This window comes from Nannospalax galili, unplaced genomic scaffold (assembly GCF_000622305.1).
Source record: "Nannospalax galili isolate Female #2095 unplaced genomic scaffold, S.galili_v1.0 scaffold1540, whole genome shotgun sequence".
Classification (NCBI taxonomy): domain Eukaryota; kingdom Metazoa; phylum Chordata; class Mammalia; order Rodentia; family Spalacidae; genus Nannospalax; species Nannospalax galili.
The window spans coordinates 965,807-973,902 of NW_008346083.1; the positions used below are offsets into that span (position 1 = coordinate 965,807).

The 8,096-nt window shown below is 44.5% G+C and overlaps 1 long non-coding RNA gene across 1 annotated transcript in view; it reads left to right on the forward strand.

Moving 5' to 3' along the window:
* The first annotated feature begins 298 nt into the window (after positions 1-298).
* LOC115071941 overlaps positions 299-8,096 on the forward strand; it is a 40,451-nt gene continuing 32,653 nt past the window's right edge. The window contains exon 1 of the long non-coding RNA XR_003850996.1: positions 299-453. This is a non-coding gene — a long non-coding RNA (uncharacterized LOC115071941). The remainder of the gene's footprint in view (positions 454-8,096) is intronic.

Consider the following 8,096-nt stretch of genomic DNA (forward strand, 5'->3'; position numbering starts at 1 on the left):
CTGGTGGGGATCAGAGGCCCTTGAGCAGGCTCGCTTTCGGTCGTTCTCTGTTTTGCGGAGGGCAGAGCGGCCAGCCCGCCGGGCTCGGACACTCGGGCACCATGCGGCTGGCGGGGCGCCGCGGGGTGCAGGTCCCCGCGCGGGCGAGGGGCGGGCTGGTGGCCGTGTGCCCTGGCGCCTGGCCAGGCTCCGCGTGAGCAGTGGCGCGAGCGGGCGATGGGCTGAGGGAGCACAGTGGCGGGGGGGGGGGGGGGGGGGGGGGGGGGGGGGGGGGGGGCCGGCCCGCGCGCGCGCGGCTGCGGGCGCCGCGGAGGAGGCAGAGGCGGCGCAGGGCTCCCAGGCCGCCTGTAGGCCACGGGCCTGCTCCGGGACGAATGGGACCCCGGGTTCGGTGGATCAGTCGCTTGCGACCTGAAGTTACTGGGCTCCGTTAGAAGCGCAAAAAATTAAAAGGTAACGCGTGTCTTTGTTTCCTGGTCGCGGTGGCAGGGAGGACGATTGATGATGCTGTACTTCTGTTTCCATTTTCCTGTGCTGGGCTGGGCAGCGGGGACATGCCGCTTCTTTTCTGGGGATTTAGAGGCTTTTATTTCTCGCCTGTTACATTTTTTAAATGCAAGCCCCACGTGGGGCGCATGCTGTGCTTCCTCTGACAATCCTTCCCCCTACACACACACACACACACACACACACACACACACACACACACACACTCCTTTGGCATCGCGACCCCGCACTATCTGAATTTCCCTTGGAGAAAGGAAAGGAGATTTCTGTAAGGACTATTTTTTAAGCTTTCTCCCTCCCCCCCCCCGGAAGTGACAGGGGTGTCCAGTTCTTTGGGTGCGGGACGGAGCTCTTGAGACAAGGTGGCAAGAGGTTGCCAGCTTCTGCGGCAGGAGCCTGCTGAGATAGACTGGCCTTTCCTTTCCAGATGGCTGCAGAGAGTTTGATGCAGAGAAAATGGGAGCTGAGAAGGGGAGAACAGGAGGGAACCCACTGTTAGTACCTGCTCCTTTAAAAAATGGCTAAACGTGGTACATTGCAAGCAACTGGCCAGATATTGGTACACGTTGCATTTAGGAAGGTCTCCCTAGCACTTCTCTTTGAAAGGCTGCCTGTGTGTAACCAGCAACTCGCTGGCTTTCTGCAGTGTCCCTTGTTAGCAGAGCAACGGTTCACTCAATTCACACAAATTTTGCAAAATTTCCAAGGGATAGCTGTTCTAATAACAGCTCTGACCGTGGCTCCTTAATAGACATCCTTATTCTGAATGGTGCAGCCCTGCCAGCCCCTGGGGAAGCACAGCTTGCTGAGAGATGAGATCCAAAGCCGGGGAAAGGACTCCGACCCCACCATGAATGGACCAGGCGCTGCCTCCCCTATGAATGGAACATCCCAACAGAGGCAGCCACTGCTCTTGGCTCATGTCAGTTGGAATCCTCCCCGAATCTGATGAGGATGCTCAGAAAACCTAGACAGGCACATTTCTAAATATAGGATGGCCCTATTCAATTTTGGATCCTTGTCTGCATTTAACTGCCGGATGGTTCAGCTGTCCCCACCCCCTCCTCAGCATGTGTTAAGTCTCATCCTTTTCCAAACGTTATGAGCCGGAAAGCACCAGCCAGAAAACCCAGGCAAACTGCTGACTTCATGCAAGGCAGCCTCGCCTGACTCTGGGGAAAGTACCTTTGGAGTTGGCTGCAAAAATGTGTCCCTTGGACTTTGTAGAACTTGCATATGTATGCCAACCTAAAAGTGTGTAACAAAATGCTTGTAGGGGGAGAAAAACTGTATGTAGGGGAACACATTCCATTGTTTTGTTTTTAAATTCTATCAAACCCATTCATAGCATTTGGCCCCCAGAAGGCCAGAATGTCAGATCAGCAGAAATCTGGTTTTGATTCTTTTAAGCATTGCTTGTCTCTTACAACCTCGATAAGTTGGAAAGAAGTAATGTCTGATGTGAGAAGTTCTGTGGATAGAGAACTTTTCTTTTTTTCAAATTACGCTCTTCTTTAATTAAAGGGGAACAGTTTTCGTAGGAATGAGGATCAAAAAATCTCTCCGCCTCCTTTTGTTCTGATCAACTGTGAGCTGCCACTGTTATTGCTGTATTCATTTTAGTATTTGTCCTGAATTCATTTCATTAATAAGACTTGTTTTATGGCCCTGAGCCACTTTATAATTTGTAGGCATTGTTGACAATCCTCCTGATAACCTGGCAGGTGGCTAGGGTCATTAGTATGATCTTGTCATTGGGGAAACTGAGACCCCTTGAGGTTCAGCAAGTTGCTGGTTTCTTAATCTGCGAGAATTGTATACCAGATGTGTACAGTGGTTACTTAATTGTCATAGCACAACTAGAGCCCAAGGCAAATAAAAGAGACAAGTCCTAGAACTTGGGAGTAAGCATCAAGGCAAGCATCAGGGAAAAGTTTCTTGAGTCAGCTTTGGTACGTGGATGAAAACACTATGCTTGGTATGTGATAGAAAAGAAAGAGAATAAAGTTCAAGAAATCTATTGAGAGCTTGGCTACTTTTATCTTTCACAAAGTATGGAGTGGAGATAAGACCTCCCTCAAAGACGTTGACTAACCTCACTGCCTAAATACTGTGCTTGTGTTCACATTGTTTATACTGGTGTGTGCATGAGTATTTATGCGTGTAAAGTGCTTAGAGTTCTGTTCCCATGTATCCTGCAAGCCATATACTTAGCATTTAGAAGTGTATACTTATCCCTTATTACATTAAAGCTGACATACCACATTGAATGACTTAAACCAGGAGTAATTTATACTCTAAACATTAGATTGTGAAACTTTGTTCTTAGATATTTTTGCATAAGTAAATATGTCTTTTAAGAATAAAGGAACAATATAATTGTACAATAATTTCTGGAGAAAATCCTGGTTCTGAGGGTCGAGGTGAGAAATAGGCCTGCTAACTATATAAGCTAGTAAACTAGCTTATAAAGTTATTTTATTTTATTTTTATTTTTTAATTTACATAAATAATTTATTGAGAATTTCATACATGTATATAAGGTGTTTTGATCAGATCCATGCCTACTCCCTCCCCTCCAACTCCTCCCATATCCCCCCATCACTTTTTTCTGGTAACTTCATGTACTCTTTCTTCTTTGATTTATTGATTTATTTTTATGGGGCTTTTGGCTACTCTAACATTGCCCCCTCTGAAGAGGTAACCCTAAAATCTTTTAAGAATATAAAATTATTTTTAAGGATATAAAGTTATTTTAAACCATACTATACACAGTTTCTAAGATGTCTAGGTTCACCACCTATTTATTTTTTCCTTTCTTCTTTCCTTCCTTCCTTCCTCCCTCCCTCCCTCCCCCCCCTCCTTCAGCACTGGGATTAAACCCAGGGCCTCTTACATGCTAGCCTCTACCACTGAGATACATCCCTACCTCTCTTTTTACTTTTTATATTAAGACAAGGTCTCACTAAGTTGCCCAGGCTAGCTTTGAACTTACTCTGTTTAAGGCAGGCAAGCCTTGAACTTGGAATTTTCCTGCCTCAACCTCCATAGCAGCTGGGATTATAGGCTTCCACCACTAGGCCTGGCTAATTCTTTTCTTTTCCTTCTATTTATTCACTTTTATATCATCTGTTGTGTTGATAAAATTTGTGTTGGAAACTCTGGATTAGGATTACTTGTTGTAAAATATTCCAGAATCTTGGCTAGTAGTGCTTTCTGGAACCTCACAGACGGGCACTAGAGTAACAATCTTCCAGTGGTATTTCAATCTAACTCCTAGAAGCTGCTCTGCGTGAACTGAAGGAGAAAAGAGGGAGCTAGTTCCTTTCCTGGTCAAGTTCATGGATAATCCAAGCCCACATTCCCTGTGGACCTCCCTAAGGTCCCCCTGCTAGATTCCTCCATTTTTTCTACCTTTCCCATATCAGGTTCTCTTCTAGTATTTCTCTCTGAAAGTTAGAATGAAAGGAAGCAAAAGACAGTCCTGAACAGCTCTTTAAAGAGAGATAGTGTACCAAGGAAAGCAAGTGGGAGAACCAGCCCCAGAGAGCTCCAGGAACTCTTTCTACCCCAGGGAACACAGCAGAGTCCAAGGGAATCTGTAGAAAGTTTACCAAAAATGTGGCCTTCTAAAGAAGGAAGAGATTTGAGTGTTTTTATCCTGTTGGGTTCATTCTAGCTGTCATTAGAGTGAAGCGTATTGGGAGTATTTTCCATTTTTGTTTTTGTTTCCCCAGAGCAGCATGTCTCAAGAACTGGTTCAGGAACTCTAGGAGCTGTGGGTTGCAGAGTTGCTACTTCACACAAAGGCCAGATCACTCCATTGCTGGCTTGGACAAGAAGTTTTCAGAATCAGCGTAAATGTAGTTTGTCAAAACTCTCCTCAGCAGTTTCCTTTGAGTTCTCTAATTCCATCCACTGCCACCCTAGGATCAGCATGTCTTTCTTTGACAAGGACTAATTCAATTGCACTCTGAACTTGAGGCTAGCCAGTTCCATCCACCACTGAAAGCATTGTTCTAGAACTATCAATTATGAAGCCTCTTTTATAGAAGGCGAACTCAGCTATTGCTACTGTTTAACAAATTACATGGTGTTTATTTTGGTGCTTATGACTGTGTGTGTTTTCATTTTTTTTTTTTTTGTCTTTTTGAGACAAGGTCTCCCTGTAGCCCCAGCTAACCTGAACTCACTATGTAGACCAGGCTGGCCTTGTGCTCACAACAATCCACCTGCCTCTGCCTCCCAAGTGCTGGGACTAAAGGCATGCGCCACCACACCCAGCATCAATTCTTAATTGTATCAGTGGAAATTAGGTATTCCCCTCCCCAAAGAACTCTTTACTTTGAAGATGGAAATTTCTGTTAAAAATAAAAGCTATGGCTGTTGGCAAGACATAGAGGAGTTAAATGATCTTATCACTACCAAATAATCAAGGAAAGATGAGCCAGCGGCTGAAGTTTGAACTGAACTGAATAAGTAATTTCCCTGAAGACCCACAAGCTGACTAATTTATAGAGGTCTCACATAAGATCTAGCTTAGGAGGAAGTGATGTTTCTGTCATATCTAGTGTTTTCTACATTTTTATTTTAAATATGGAGCTTCAGCTGTTCCATTATGCAACACAAACAGAAACTTGTTTTTCTATGGTCAAGAGTATTGGCATCTACAGTCTATCCTCTGGCCTTAACTCTGACCACATCCACATGCTCCTCCTAGCTCCTAACTTTTTAGTATGTATTTGCTAAAAGATGGCTCCTGCATACTTGTTGGGAAGGATTGTGTATGTGTGGTGAGTGTGTACATGTGTATACATACATGTATAGGCCAGAAGACATCCTCGGGTGTTTTTCCTCTGGTGCCATCCACTTTCTTTTTGAGAAAAGATCTTTTAATGTTATAGAACTCACTAAGCAGGCTAGGCTAACTCGTTAACAAGCCCTGGGATCATCCTTCCTCTGCTTCCCCAGCCCTTGGATTACAAGGGCATGCTTTTTTAACATGGGGTTCTTGGGATTGACTTCAAGTCTTCCTTGTGCTTTCAAAGCAAACACTTGAAAACTGAGCTATTTCCCCAAACCCTCCTGTGTACTTTTTGTTCACTTAACATCCACTACATGTAACCCAGTACTGATGATGAGCACTTCATAGATCCTATTGAATAAGCAGATGATTGTGGGAATCATAGACTATGCTCCAACACTGATCTACAGAGGCTTTGTTAGAGACTTTAAAAATCCATAGGGTGTAAAGTAAATGTGGCTTGTCAGGCCCCCCTGGGTCTTACCTGCTCTTAGTCTATACTGTGGTGTGGCCCTTCTTTGTCAATAGCATTATGTTCCCAACCTCAGGTCTAGGAGACATGGTTCTGATACAGGACACTAAGACATCAGACAGTGTGTTTTTGTTTTTTAGAACAGGCTCTCATTCTGTTACTTGAATTGGCTTTGAGCTTGGTATGTAACCCAGCCTGGCCTCAGCTTCCTAAGTGCTGGGTTACAGGCATGGACATGCTCTGTCCTCACAGTGTCCTTCACTTCAAAGAATCTAATATCCCACTTGAAAACATGAGGCTGTCACTCCATTCCCACCAAAAGTCACCATTTCTTTTGGTGTTGCCTTCTTCGCCAGCCTCTTGCCTTTCTTTGTCCTTGCTGAATGAGGAATGCGTGAAAAAAATGGTGTGTAATGGGGGTGTTAGATTGATGCTGCATGGCAGCAAATGGAAATAGGAATGTCTCCAGGCTGTGCCATTCATAACCATAAAATGCACAATTATGTTCTCTCCGCATACGCCTGTGAAGTGATGAATCCAAACTAGGGACCCAAATAGTGGCACCATCTGGATCTGGGTGACACACCTACAAATAGCCAGGGAACATGAGTCTGACTTGCCCACTTCCTGACTCCCTCTGGCTACCCCCAGTAAATATCCAGTATTTATTTCTGTATTGCTCAGTGAGAGAGAAAGCAGAAAAGAGAGGAGGTGGTGAGGACATGAAGCAGACGCAGAGCTGAGCACAATGAAAAGCAGTGTTCTGCCTTCTCAATCCTCTTTTATTGGGCCCCTTGAGTGTTTGGTAACAGAAGAACTATAGAGTGACCAGTGGCACAGATGTGGCCTGAGGGACTTGGCAGGAGGGAAGAGACATGTGCAGAAGGCAATAGTAACAAGGGCTCCAGCTCTGAGTGTGAGGGCTATAGGGCTTAGTGCAGTCTGAGGAGGATATCTGTGTGTGATTTGGAGATTCAACCATTTTGGAGAGGAGGCATTTTAGCAATGAAAGGAATATAGAGATAGTTTTTACCACTGAGGAGGATCTTATAGCCATTGAAGGGCCTCATCAGAGCCTCAACTACTGCACCAGGGCCTCAAAAACCTCACGGCATATATTTTATTTACATGATACAACATAGTGTGGCCAACACAGTATACACTGTGCCATCTTCTGCTCTGGGTTTTATCATCTAGTCAGCTCTGCCATCTTCTAACTATGAAACCTGGGATGAATGAGTCTCTCTGAGCTTCAATAAGCAAAGTAACAGTCAGAGAATCACAGAAAATAATATCCTTGAAGCACTTAATATGCAAAAAGTGTAGAAGACTTTTAGAATAAAAAGTTGGGGGACTGGTGAGATGGCTCAGTGGATTAAGGCACTTGTTGCCTATCCTGATGTCTTGAGTTTGATTCTTGGGACTTGCATGGTGGAAGGAGAGAACCAACTCTCACTAGTCCTCTGACCTTCACATGCATGCTGTGGCAGGGTGTGTGCCCACACACATACATATACATGCACACGTATATAAATAAAATGTGAAGTAATTGGAAAAAGAAATTTTGTCTGTGTTCTGCCCTTTCTGCCTTTGGAGGGATTTTAAACATATTGGAGTATAAGAAGGCAATTGACTGTGGAAGCAAAAAAATCTTACTAAAATAAGTGGTACATTTTCACTGCTGAAATTTCCTAGAGAAGGCAGCACAAGAGGAACAAACATTAGCTGTGATATTTCATAAATGTCACCCTAGCCTCCCAGAAAGAGCTCTGCAGTATAAGGCATGACCCTAGCCATCATTATTTCTGAGAACAGGGAAGATTTATGAAGAAAGGTAGGAAACAGGATGGAATAGAGTCTTCCGGTGATGTAAAAGGCCATGAGGGTGAATAGCCAGGGGGAGTTAATAACAGCCTGAGGCTGTGTCTGAGTCTCCAGTGGTCCTGGAAGCATGAAGACAGAGAAGGAAGGAAGAGAAGAATGATGGTTTGGGCTTTGTGCTCATGGGTTTCAGCCCTCTACCTTTCTAAAATTCCTCAGTTGTCAAAAATAATCAGAAAGTTCACAGGGCTTTTATCTTGAAGAAATTATAAAGCAGAGTTGAAAATTAACAAGACTGTATCAGTCAATAGTGATATCCTCCTCTTCTTAACATCAAAAGCAAAAACTACAATCTTGGGCCACTGAGACAATGGGTAAGAGCACTTGCTGCCAAACCTGAGGACCTACCCAAGTTTAATCCCCAGGACCCACAAGGGGTGGAAAGAGAGAATGGACTAAGGCAAGTTGTCCTCTGACCTTCACACACAGATA